This window comes from Chlorocebus sabaeus, chromosome 1, assembly GCF_047675955.1.
Source record: "Chlorocebus sabaeus isolate Y175 chromosome 1, mChlSab1.0.hap1, whole genome shotgun sequence".
In the NCBI taxonomy this organism is placed as follows: domain Eukaryota; kingdom Metazoa; phylum Chordata; class Mammalia; order Primates; family Cercopithecidae; genus Chlorocebus; species Chlorocebus sabaeus.
Genome location: NC_132904.1, coordinates 41140265 through 41155121, shown reverse-complemented (window position 1 = coordinate 41155121; position 14857 = coordinate 41140265).

Genomic DNA, 14857 nt, shown 5'->3' with positions numbered 1-14857 from the left:
GATTCACAGCCTGAAGAAATAAAACAGTTAAACTATTAAGACTGTGGTGGAAATACAAATACCTTGACAGAGAAGAGGGGATTGAACACAGGTGACTAGTAAGAATTGCCCGGCAGAACACATTTTTAGCTCCTTCCAATAAGTGTTGTAGTAGTGACTGGTCTGGAAAAAAGACCACTCTAGGTGCTTTTTTCCTATAGTCCTGACTCCTATCAGTAATGACCAGGGATTTATAAGTTAACCCTCCAATGTACAAGTAAATCACTCTACTGTTCAAATTATATGGCTAAAAGCACATCATATGTTAACAATTCAAATATGTCATTTGAAACTAAATCAGAACTACTGTGAAAAAGTACATCTAGTTACTAAGAAGACTCCAGATATGTCAGTAATTTTATGGCACAATCTGGTGATCAAAGGGAGGAAGTTCTGTGAAAGATTGGCATTGACTTCGCAAGCTCAGGTCTTAAAAAAGTAGATATTCTTTGTAGGGACCCTCACCACAAGAAGTATAAAGAAACCATAGAAGCAAGTTTGTAAAATGAAGTGCCTATTAACTCCTGTACCCTTTCATGTATTATCTGGCTTTCCTCCTTGAGTGTTCTAGTCCTCTCTTTAATTTTATAAGAAAGGACAGTCTTCTAGATAATTATTTTCTTAGTAGGAGTTATTGTCAACACCAGTAACCCCAAGTCTGAAGATATAGGAAACTCTGTTGAAACAAAGCTGTACATCATTACATTAAAAATTTCAACACACTTAAAACATATAAAAGATTTAGTTTCCTCTTGATGCATGTTTTTGATTGCATGTGTGTGTTTACAATACTTCCTATAAAAAATTCTAACTTCCTAAACGTAGGTATAATTCATGCCAATGTCACATTTTTCTCATGTTTTTCAATGCTTTTTGAATAACAGATTGAGCTAAGAGAATTTCAGACTCACTGGCTACCTAGAATTACTTTTCCCTGCAGAAATTAAAAAAAAAAAACAACTTTTATCATTGCAAACTAAGCTGCTTCCTTAAAGACTGACTCTCATTCATAGCAATGTTGAGTACCGGATACGATATTGCAATTGAAAAGGGTATCAGTGGCCTTTGAAATTCTTATTACCCAGAAGATTTTTAGAACAGATAACTGTGCATCCTGCCAAAGTTAAAATACTAAACTCTCATATTTCTTTTTGATCTTTTATCTTTAACCTTTTATCTTTATGGTATTTTGGACATAAAGATTGGTGCCCTACAGATAACCAGTGCCATATCTTCCAAAATGCCTGTTTATATAGACAAAGTCTCTATTTAGATCTCTTCTGCCAAGTGGAAAACATATATACAGGGAGACTCTCTGTCAACGCACTTTATGTTTTCTCCAATTAATGTGCTAATTTTCTCTGTCAATTTTCCTTTCTAATGTGAAGGAAGAACTACACCATTACAAGCAATGAGCCTGGCTTTCTCATACAACTTTTAAACACAAAAGAACAAAAGTGATTCACAAGTAAGTTTCCTGAAGATTAAACTAAAGGAGAGCCCAACAAAATATGAACTGTAATATTTGCATAATTTTTCTTAAAAATTATATGGAGAAAACCCTGGAAGTATAATTCTTAGGAACTGTTTCTGTCTGTTTTACTATTACTGCCATGTCTGCATATTCATCAGCTCCCCAGTTTCAGAAAAACAAACAAATAATCTGAACTGCTAGAGCAGCATCCTTATTGCACTTGTGTGCAAGCCACATTTGACAAACTGCTTCATGTTTTTTGAGTCTCATGCTTTGAGATGTTATTAAGAAGATAAGAAATTTTCAATTTCTATCCCCTTGAGATTCATATGCTGTAGCCGGAATCTCCAGTGTGATTTGCATTTGAAGACTGGGCTTTTGGGAAGTAATTATATTTAGATGAGGTATTCAGACTGAAGCCCCCATGGTAGTATTATTCTTCTTATGGAAAGAGGGAGACCAGAGCCCTCTCTCTATCATGTGAGGATATATCAAGAAGATGGTCATCTGCAAACCAGAAGAGGGTCCTTACTAGAACTAAATGGACTGGCACCTTGATCTTGGACTTCACAGCTTCTAGAACTGTGAGAAATAAACATTTATTGTTTAAACCATCCTGTGTATTGTACTTTAGTTTTTAAATTTTTATGGATACATAATAGTTTTACATATTTGTAGGGTGGCATTTGGTTACAGCAGCCTAAACTGACTAATAGAGAGTCCTCATATATCTACCCTTAAGAACATACTTATATTTAAAGACTGTGAAAAAGATTTGGCTATTAGTCAGGTACCAACATTTACTACCTCTATAGATAATATTTTTTCTGGTGCCGTCTCTCCCTTGTTATTGGATCATATTCATATAAGGTCTTGTAAAACTAGCCATTTTACTGGTTTATCCAAAACTAGAACAATAAATGTTCTCAGAATTTTTAAAAATAATTACTGTTTCAGTAAGATCTTATAATTAAAAAATTGCTTGTTACAACACAAATAATTATAACTATGATATTACACATTGAGCATTCCTAACCCCAAAATCCAAAATTTATAATTTTCCAAAATCCAGAACTTTTTGAGTGCCAATAGGACACCAAAACTGAAAAATTTCAGACATGAACACCTGGCACCAACTTTGTTTTATGCATAAAATTGTGAAGAATATTGTATAAAATTATGTTCAGTGTATGTGTATCAGATGTATATGAAGCTTAAATGAATTTTATGTTTAGACTTGGGTCCTATCTCTAAGATATTTCATTATGTATATGTAAATATTTTTAAAAATTTTAAGAATCTAAAATCAAACAGTTTTGGTTCCAAGCATTTTATAATGAATAGTCAATCTGTATTTAAGTTTAAGACACATGAAATAATTATTAGGCTTTGGTTTGAAAAACAGAAAAGCCTGCAAGAATAACATAGTAATGAAAATTACATATGTAATTTTCTTTAAGATCTTTATAAAACAGTGACAATATGAAATATGTATCAAAAGACTGTGCAGGTTTTTTGTTTGTTTGTATTTATTTATTTATTTTTTAGAAAATCACCTAGTGTGTAAGAATAAAAATAAAACAGATTTTTGTTCCTGTTTAGAAAATAGATTATTTTTCTCTTTGATAATCTTTTCGAACACAAAGTTATATTTTCAATATCTGTCTTTTCTAAGCCTGAAAGCCACATAACTTAGAAGTTGATCTTCCCTCTTTCTTCCCAAACAATGTGCTCAAGGTTAAAGATCCAGCAACCTATCAATCATGGAGAAGGTTGTCCAGCAACCATCACCTCTCCCACTTTGGAGCTGACTCAATATATCAGTCCCAGGAATAACTATGCCATAGATCAATTATTAAGACAGACAATGAAGACAAAAGAAAAAAAATGTTGGTCGAGTTCCCCATGGGCAAAATGTGAGCCATTATTAATGCAAAATTACTATAAAATCTCTCTCTATATATATTTCTCTCTCTTTTATAATAATTTGTTATTGATACTGTTATTACTATTAGTCTTTGAAGACACACATTCATAAAAGCTTTAGGAGAGAGTTCATCATTGATCTACCCCACAGGTAATCTTGTGCTAAATAATAATATTGTGGTCTCTTTATACAGCCTCTTAGCAACATCTGGTTGGAAGAAGGGAAGAAATTTTAATGCAGGTTTTCATTATTTCAGGAACCTTGAGACAAAGACTTCTCAACTCATTTGAGAAGTGTTGTTTAACTGGTTCTTATATCTCAAGAAAGAGTTTATTCAGTTTTGTCATATTTAATCATTTGTGTTTTTAGGCTTGTGCCATCTTATTGGAGCCATTTCACAAGAAGTGGACAGATGAAATAAAAGTAAATGAATTTAAAAATGATTACAACTCATGTCCCATGTCCATGATAGAGACAACTGCCATCTATATCATGAGTGTCTAAGAATATATGCTGACACAGTTTGGATTCTCCAAGAAGCAGTATCTCAGAGACAGTTTGGTATAGACTGAAGACATTTATTAAAGAATGCTCTTGGCATAAACACCTGGGAAAGGAATGGTAAAGAAATAGGAATGGACAGTGGGGGTAGAGGAGAGAGAGCTGTAAAGCAGTTAATTACAGAGGGAGCTCTGAAGCTAAAATGGGTCAGCTGCATTGCTTAGCATTGGGCTGAAATGGCCAGACCTTAATATTTCTACATAGATGGGCAGCTGGATATGGGCTATATTCAGAAACATATGATATTGGACAAAGTGTCAGTGCCTGAAAGGACTGAAAGCTGAAGGCTGTTATCTGACAGCACTTTCAGTAGCTGGGACAAGACATCTTTCTCTGCAGAGGAAGTGGTATCAATGCCCATTGTCCACCACATATGCTGTCCAAGGTTCACTGCAGCCACCTTCCATTTTTCTGTCTGCTATGATGCTATATTTTACATTCTTCTATAATGCTTGCACTGAATATTACTATTTCTCAAACTAAATTATTGTTCACTCACAACTTGTATTGACTTAATATGTTATAATCCAAATTCCTCTTAAATATCCAAAAATAAAAAATATGTATAAATTCCTTGTGTACCTTATAATGAGGAGAGAGAGAGACCCTCTCATATTGTTTTATATTGTTTTATACTCAGTACCTGTTTTAAGAAAAAAACAAGGAAGTAAAACCAAAGATAGGAAGCCTGGTGCCAGGCCCAAAACCAGGCCTGGGTCTGCCTGGCCTAAACCCAGTAGTTAAAAATCAACTCATAACTTAGAAACTGATGTTATTCATAGATTTCAGGCATTGTATAAAAGAACATAGTGAAACTCCTAGCCCTGTTTTGTTTCTCTCTGACCACTGGTGCATGAAACCCCTGTCACGTATCTCCTAGATTGCTTAATCAATCATGACCCTTTCATGTGAAATCTTTAGTGTTGTGAACCCTTAAAAGGGACAGAAATTGTGTACTCAGGGAGCTCGGATTTTAAGTCAGTAACTTGCCGATGCTCCCAGGTGAATAAAGCCCTTCCTTCTACAACTCGGTGTCTGAGAGGTTTTGTCTGCGGCTCGTCCTGCTACAATAAAATTATATAGGAAAATCACATTAAAGTTTAAATACAGTCAATTCTCATTATTAGCAGGAGTTAATTTCTATAAAGCCACATCCAACACTGAATTAGTTAACACTGGATGATCACTCCTTGAGAAAACAGAGAATTAGATTTCCTTAAGTCTCTGGTTATGACATTCCTCAAATCATCTATAAGGCTATGGTGATCAAAACAGCATGGTACTGGTACAAAAACAGACACATAGACCAACTGAACAGAATATAAAATTCAGAAATAAGAGGATACCACTACAACTATCTGATCTTTGACAAACTTGACAAAAACAAGCAACGGGGAAAGAATTCCTTATTCAATAAATGGTGCTGGGATAATCAGCTAGCCATATGCAGAATATTGAAACTGGACCCCTTCCTTATCCATATAAAAAAAATTAAATCAAGATGATTAAAGACTTAAATGTAAAACTCAAAACGATGAAAACCTTGGAAGACAACCTAGGCAATACCATTCAAGACATAGGCATGGGCAACGATTTCATGACGAAGATGCCAAAACCAATTGCAACAAAAGCAAAAATTAACAAATGGAACCTGAGTAAGCGAAAGAGCTTCTGCAAAGCAAAAGAAACTGTAAGTACACAGACAACCTACAGAATGGGAGAAAAATTTTGCAAACTATGCATCTGACAAAGTTTAATATCCACCATCTATAAGGAACTTAAACAAATTTACAAGACAAAAACAACCCAATTAAAAAGTGGGCCAAGGACATGATCAGATACTTTTCAAAAGAAGACATATATGTGTTCAACAGTCATATAAAAAAAAAAATCTCAAGAGAAGTTACAGAAATGCAAATCAAAACCACAATGAGATACCATCTCACAACAGTCAGAATGGTTATTATTAAAAAGTCAAAAAACAGCATACGCTAGCGAGGTTGTGAAGAAAAAAGAATGCTTATACACTGTTGATAAGACTGTAAATTAGTTCAAACATTGTGGAAGAAAACATGGAAATTACTCAAAGACTTAAAGACAGAAATACCATTCAACCCAGCAATCCCATTACTGGGTACGTACCCAAAGGAATGTAAGAAACTTTATTATAAAGACACATGCACACATTATGTTCCTTGCAGCACTATTCACAATAGCAAAGACATGGAATCAACCTAACTGCCCATCAATAATAGACTGGATAAAGAAAATGTGGCACATATACACCTTGGAATGTGATCCAGCCATAAAAAGAACAAGATCATGTCCTTTGGAGCAACATGGATGGAGCTGGAGGGCATTATCCTTAGCAAACTAACACAGGAAGAGAAAGCCAAATACATGTTCTCACTTATAAATGGGAACTGCCTGATGAGAACACACGAACACACAGAGCGGAACAACATACACTAGGGCCTACCAGAGGTTGTAGGGTGGGAAGAGGGAGAAGATTAGGAAAAATACCTGATGAGTACTAGGCTTAATATCTAAGTGATGAAGTAATTGATACAACAAACCTCCATGACACAAGTTTTCCTATGTAGCAAACTTGCAATTTTATCCCTGAACTTAAAAGCTAAAAATAAAATAAAATAAAATAAAAATCATCAACACATAGCTGTTTTCTATAATGTTTTTGTTTAAAGATAGTGCATTTAATAAATATTGTTAATTATTTAAGAATTCATAGTCAATGACACTATGATTCATGCCTGAACGAAGCTTTCTCATTAAGACACATCACAGGCTTCTTGTTCTTAGGAACACTAGAGAGCAGTTTAGCACTGCAGGCTTGGGGGCATTTTAAATAATAAAATCACCAACAAAAAGTATGTAAATGAAAAAAAAACACTAAATAGACTATAAAAAGGCAATTGTTTATAACATAAGAGCTCAAACGGGAAGACAGGACATCTCCTCATTCAACCCCAGGAACACATATAGCAGGCAACTTAAATAGTTTGCATTTCTGCACATTTCTGTAAACAGCCATGAAATCACTGTGAGTATTGATTTGAAAGTTACGAGTAAGTTTTCATGAGTTGGCAGATTTGCAAATACATTGCCCTTGAATAATGATCAACTAGACAAGTGAAACTATTAAGTCCAGAAATTCCATTGAAATTAATGCAGTAAGAGTTATTTCTTGGCGTAATAGTGAAAGATGAAATCCCAAAATGGCCCTATTCCTCTAATTTCTCAATTAATAATGCATAGAATGCTTTCTCTAATAAGACTCTTTTAAAAAATTAAATCATATTTAAAATTATTGTACAAGGATCATTATTTTAGTAAGGTAAAATTGCTAATCCTGTAAAGGTGTCTTTTTGAAGGTAAATAAATTGACCAATACTTTTAGTCAATAGAAGATGAGACTTTATTGTTACTCACCATTGTGAATCAAGAATAGAAAATGTATATCATATGTTATTAATATTACTAGTAGTGAAATGAAGTAATAGAAGTAGATAATCATAAAGATGGTATCTATATAGTAATAGCTTCTATTTATTGGAATTTATAATCTTTGTGGTACATACTATCATTATCCCCAATTTATATGAGGTAATTGAGTCACAGAGATTTAAAAAACTTGCCCACAATTTCATAGTCTGACTGGCATTGTTGCATGTATTATATAACTTGACTATGATGACCACATTTCTAAGAATTTACTACCCTATATATTTCCAGTTAGGAAATATGTACCACAAGAGACATTCTTGTGTGAAAGCTGGAGGGCAAAAATAAATTAGCAGTTGATTTTTCCAGTTCACACATTGCCCCTTATCATCTACGTTTTCTATAACTTCACCTTCCACTAGATGTTTCTTTGACTTCTTGAGTCCTACGCTGGCATGTGTTTGGCTCCTGTAGACACCCATACTACCAAGGGTACATGCAGTAAAAATGGGTTTGTATCTTAACATTCCAATATTAACTAATAAGAAAGTCTGATTTGAACTCAGATAGTTTCTCTTCAAACTTAGCATTCATAAGCCACACCGCTGTGGAATAGTCACTTGCCTTAGTTGAGCATAAAGCTTCTCAGAATAAAAACTACATTTCCTGGAAGGTTCCTTTGTATCCACTTGAGGTCCCATACCTCACTTCTAGACAAAACCTTGCTTAACAGATAGCCGGCAAATGGCCTTTGTGCCCTTCAATTTTATCCTTCCTTTGTTTTTTCCATCTGAAACATGTAAATTTCCTTTTAGGAGCATGAGGATTAGGATCATATCCTTGTAATAGAAAAGGGGTAAGCAGGAAGGAAGCTGGAACCCAGATTATGTGAGGTAGAGCACCATAGCAGCTCTGAACCACATATCTTCAAATTTTTATAAAACTGAGAAATAGGCTTCTATCTTGCTAAACTGCTGCTATTTTGTGACACTGTTACCTTCAGTTGATCCTGTCATTGGCCACAGTGCTCTCTAAGCCTCGTGTCTTCCCTCTGTGATGGGAATTATCATAATACAGACTGTATCGGGTTGGACTGTCAGGATTCGAGTAGAAAATGTATGTAAAGTGCTTAGCACATTGCCTGGCACATAGTATATTGCTGGAGCATGTGCTGCACCCAAACAGACAGCAAACAGAATTTCAAACACATACAGAATTGAGTGTAAGATAGCAATGAAAAAAAATCCTGTCACTGTACTTATGAGAAAACTGTCTTAAGGATGTTAACACCTACAGTAATGAGTCAGAATTAAAACTTAATTTTAGGCCCTAAACCCTGAATAACTATGCTTATGTTGCTTTTCAAACATTGGTTAAGAGTATAGAAGTTCAGACAAAGATGATGAAAGTCTGAACCAAGAAAGTCAGGATCAAGAGTATGGAATTATTTTTATGTGAAATGTTATGAAATAACTAAAAAATGAAAATTATGTATTTACTTGTCATCAAATATGTCATTTTGTGCAAATTTTGCTTTCTGAAAGCAGTTATTTGTATGAAGCATGTGGTGATTTACTTCTTTGCAATACATAATTCATTTTAGACTTAAATCTGTTACAGGATCCTTGTTGTGTCACTTATCTGACTAGAAACCTGTGGCTGGTGAAACCTTTGCCTGAGTTTCACTTGGGCCCACTTGGCTCATTCTGCCCATTCAGCCCATTCAGTTGCATGCAGTTCATGCTACCAGTTTGTATCTCATGGCTCTAAGGGAGACTGGAGTCAGGCACAAAGCAGCAAGGGGTGTGTTTGAGTGAGTGTGGGGTTTGGCCACTTCATAGTCAGACACTCCAGCTGCTGCCATGGGGCAGGCAGCAACAGGTGCCAGCATGGGCACCAGCTCTGTGAGGCTGCAGCTGGACCAGGTGCACCACAAGCAACTTTCCTGCCTGGCGCCAGGGAATGTGGTAGCACCTGGAAGCTTGAATAAGTGAGAAACCACAGGGCCTTAAAGGGGGAGTCACAGTCCAGGCTCAAAGAGCTCCCAGGTCTGGGCTCCCCACAGGGCCATAGCTCTTCTCTTCAGTTACAATGCGGTGAGCAAGGGGTGTGTTTTAGCTTGACCATTCAGTGGGTCCCCAGTTCTTGTCTATGACCAGGAAGAATGAGGTACACGGACAAGTGGAGGGTAAGCAAGATGAAAAGGAGCTTTACTGAGCAATAGAGCAGCTCAGAAGAGACCCACAGCGGGCAGCTTCTCTCTGTAGTCAGAGTGTCTGGGTGAGTCTTCAGCTGTTAGCAGAGAGGGTAGCTCCTCTCTGCAAGCAGGTCATCCCAACAAGTGTTCAGTTCTTAATAGAAAGGGTAGCTTCTCTCTGCAGCTGGTCACCCCTTCATCTCCAGCTTTCTGCTGAGAGGAAGCCCTAGAGTGGGTGGCTCCTCTCTGCATGCAGGTTATCCTCTCTCCAGGCAGGTTGTCCTGTCATCTGAAGCTCTTGGCATAGGGCAGCTCCTCTCTGCAGCTGGTCGTCCCATGGTTTCTCTGTCTTCTGCTCTGCTCTGGCTAAGCCTGGAGATTTTATGGGCCTCAGAGGGAGAAAATGCATGACAATTGGTTCATGTGCCACCTGGAAAAGGCACCACAAGTTCCCACTCCAGTCCACAGGACTGGTAGCCCAGGCCCCAGCCTTCAGGCTCTCCCTGGCCTGAAGGTAGGGCCTCACTGGGGACCCACTCCATTCTACCCAGGAGCCCATATGCCTCCTGCCACTCTCTATGGCGCCTAGGTTGCTTGTGCCAATGGGCACCTGCAGGCCAGCTCCCAGATGCCCTCAGCCCTGACCTTGGCTTCCCCCACCACCGCTTATCAGTACCCAAAGTCTAGAGGGCCTCAACATAGCACAAGTGTCCAGGCTGCGAAGGCGCCTGGGCTCAGTCCCAACCCTGCTCTGAGATCAGAGCTATTATAAGATCCCGCCATTATACAGATTAGAAAATGTATGAAGTAAAATTGATAAAATCTATATTACAAAAGTAACTTGTTCTTGAATCAAACCTGCCCCTCAAGTCGGAGTCAGATCTGTCCCTCCTCCTTTACATTGGAAAAATATTTATAATTCATGTAAATATAAGTGAAAGGAATACTGTTTTGAGTTTAGTGCTCACATTGCACTAAACTCAACTCTTCACTTGTCTATCATAGTGAAGTTTACTATGTTACTATGAAACTACAAAAAGGCTTTCCTTTTGTGGCTTTCTCAGCTGTCCCATGATACTTAAGAGAAAGATCTCAGAATAGTTATAATTATCATCATTGTACATTTATGAAGCATAAAATTGTTTAATGCACGTTTTTGATAACGTCATATGCTAGTCATTCAGATATGTATTTTAACAGATGAAAAGGAATATAATTTATAAATATAGATACAGATATATAGATTGAGAACAGTATCTCACTAAGCTTTGACAATACGTCTCATGGGGAAAGAAAAGAAAACTGTAAGGTCAAAAGTTAGCTGCAAATTGGAGGTAAAAAAGTTGCATTCAATGTGGATCTTTCAAAGTAAAGGCTTGATTGGGATTGATTCAGAATTATGATACAACAGTCCAGGATTAATGGAAACCATAAAGTAAGGATCTTGAGGCAATTCAAAGAATTGTGGAAAACAAACTCTCTATTAATGTTTTCCATTGAAGAGATGGCGGCCCTTTCATGAAGTTCCCGTAATAAACAACCAAACTACTTGCTTTACCAGGACAGTCCGGAAAGAGCAAAGACATGTCAATGGAGACAGTGGAATAGCAAAGTCATGTTAATGTACAGTATGGTATGGTTTTGATTCTCAGTATCCAGAGGGTAGAGGTAGACAGATTTTGGCTTTCACTACTTTAGAATCATGTAGAAGAGACAGTTGCAGGAATAAATAATTCCAAAAAATAATTGTGGACAGTGCTGCATAGTTCAGGAGAAAATTTCCTAGAAAGTAGATTATGGAAGGTAAGAATGTAGATTACAGATCATCTAGGTAAACTGCCTTTAAGAATGTATGTTCTTCATATGTTGAATCTCCATCTGAAGTTTTGACTGATTGTATAGTCTTCTTACTGACTTATTTTAGAATGTATTTATAGCTAAAGGTCCTACCAATATATCTATCAGAATTGTTTGTATAAGAATTTCTGAGGACTTGCTGTACTGCCCCAACTTTAAGTTCAACCTTTTTTTTTTTTTTTTTTTTGAGATGGAGTTTTGCTCTTGTTGCCCAGGCTGGAGTGCAATGGTGCCATTTCAACTCACCGCAACCTCCGCCTCCTAGGTTCAGGCAATTCTTATGCCTCAGCATCCCGAGTAGCTGGGGTTACAGGCATGTGCTACCACGCCCAGCTAATTTTTTTGGTATTTTTAGTAGAGTTGGGGTTTCTCCATGTTGGTCAGGCTGGTCTTCAACTCCCGACCTCAGGTGATCAGTCCCCTTCGGCCTCCCAAAGTGCTGGGATTACAGGTGTGAGCCACCGTGCCTAGCCAAGTTCAACTTTTAAAATTAACTGATGTGGAATTCTGTGAGTCATGTCATCTTTGGCTATGCAGAGGAAATAAAACAGTCTTGTCAACAGACACAAACACCCACACACAAACCTCTCTGTACCAATATAGAAGAGAGAAAGAACAAAAATTATGATAAAGTAAGCATTAACAGATTTATGTGCACATAAGTTAGTATGAGAAACTGATTATGAAATTCAGCCAAAACCGAACGTTTTATAAAGCAAAGCACAACTTTTCTTATCTTCTTGAGACAGAGAACTGCACCTTGTTGACAGTCACCTGTATATCTCATGAGTTAATTCCAGAGGTCCATTTTTACATTTTTAGAAGTCATCTGGCCTGGACCTTAGTGATATCTCTACATTGTAAAAACTGATGATGGGCCCCGTCCCTAGAGAAGTGTATCTCTATTCCAAATGTTAAAATATGGACTCGGATTCATTATGCCTCTAAGAAAACCCTTGTGAGAAGAGAGAAGAGAAAATGGCCTCCTTGCCTTCTACAACCAGAGAATGCCATTTTAACTTTTTACATATGATTCATTTATAAGTAACTCTCAGATATCAACACAAGGTTTTAAAAGCTTTTAAATATAGTTATGAAAATGTGACTAGATACATGGGCTTTGTAATCAGAAGAGCAATCAGAATAAATTTAAAATGCTTTGTGTTTTTGTCCTGTGTCTTGCTTGCTTTGTTATGGATTTCCATATATGTGCTCTAGGTAGAAATTATTTTTGATAGGGGAGTAGGATAAAGAGGAAATGATACAATTACGAATAGGAAGAATGAATAGCAAGCATGGGGTTATTCAGAGCAAATCCCTGCTGGGAAGAGATTTGATGATTTGATGACTTAACAATTTTGAGCAATTCTTTGCCAGGCTAATTTAATTTTCAGTTTGTCACCAATGTGTGGCTATTACGTGATTTGCTTATGTTGTGCTCCTTTAAATCCTAGCTGAAATTTCTCAACAGTTGACAAATAATTTGAACTGTTTAAAAATGCTTGTGTCACTCTTATGCTTATATAAAAGCATGCATCACTGAAATAATCAATTTATGTTATTGTGCTAGCCAATGACCAGTAGGCTATTTATTTGTCTTTTGTTTAATTTTAGCTCAACACAGTGGGTGGCAATTGCTAGGCTTTTCATAATCACACCTATTTATCAGTATCTGCATTTCACCCCCCTGAAATCTAAAGAAACTCTTTGTCAGGTATATGATTTCTGAACCCCAAAATAATAACAAAACTTTAGTATAGTACCTTTAGAGATATTTAAAATTCAAGGCCTGTTCTCCATTGATGGTAATGCTTAAATTGCCTGGCTACGCATACATTTTAAGAGATTATGATAAGTAGAAATTCAAGTTCTATATTTCAAATAACTCAAATAAACTTTAGTACATTCCCCCTTTGCTTTATTAAAGCAAAAGCAAATAGGCCACAAGTAGAATATAATTTCCTCAAAATCAAATAGGCCACATATCATCAATTATTCAACTTGGGGATCCAGAGCATGATGGATACCAGCTGTGGGCTGTGGGGATCCAGGAAACTATACACTGCCTTTTCAATTTTCTATTACATAAAACAATATTAGCAAGAAAATAATCATTTGAGAGTAAAAAGAAGGTTGATATATGTCACAAAAATAATTTGTGCCAAATATGTAGGACTGAAAAAATGAGAACATCTTAAGCAAACGTTTATAAAAGAAGGGAATTATTCTAGTTCTGATAAAATATTATGAATTTTAAAATATTAAGATGTATCTATAATTTTACAGAGGGGAGTAAAATATTTTGTTATACTTCTTAATTTTATACATTGAATAATAGAAGTTTATGTATTAAACATAACATCTTTTCCATTTTCCCTGTTTATCTCCTTCTTTATCTACCTTTCTCTATTTTATTATTTCTCTATTTTTTCTTCTTTAAGTAAAAGTAAGCATTGGTTGAATGAAAAAGACCAATGTACTACTCTCCAAAATAATTGGGGAGGATGGAATTAAAAAAAAAACAAACAAATTTTATCATAAAATAAAGCATACGGACACCATATTACAAATATAGAAAACATAAAATATATGTGCTATAGCATATGTATATAAATATGGAAACTAACATATTTTTAAAATGTCACATCACACATTAAACAGTTAATATCAATACATACATTACAGTTAACTACAATATATTAATAAATTTAAATAAGACTTCATTAAAAGGGAATAATAATAACCACACATTCATACCAAAAGACTATAAGCAACCAAAAGAGAAATAAAGTTTAAAAGGGTAAAAATGAAAATTTTAAAATAAGAATTTTAATAAATGACTTTCCCTCATTCCAAAGCCTAATCCAGAGCAAGGCTCTAACTCTCTTCAGTTCTATGAAGACCGAAAGAGGTAAGGAAGCTGCAGATGTTTGAAGGTGGCAATGAAAAACAAGTTTAAAATTGGGTCAAATAAGTTAGTCAATTCCTCACCTTTCAAATTCTCTGGTTTTAGTGATGTATGTACTGCTGCTATTATTCAGGATTAGGTTGACTGAGTGTGTTTATAGGGGATGGGACATTATTGTTTCATCCTGATGTCATGTAAGAGATATTAGGCTCTAAATTAGTTTTATTAGTTAATGATACTAATAACATTTATTCTGTAGAGCTTTTTACATATATTATTTTAACTGAATGATACATATTTTTAGAAGTCTCAGAAAAATCATTTAATTCCTTTTGCTGAGCATAACACTTTTCTAAACGTTTAACTTAAGATATTTTGTTTGGCTGCATAGTATTCCATGGTGTATATGTGCCACATTTTCTTAATCCAATC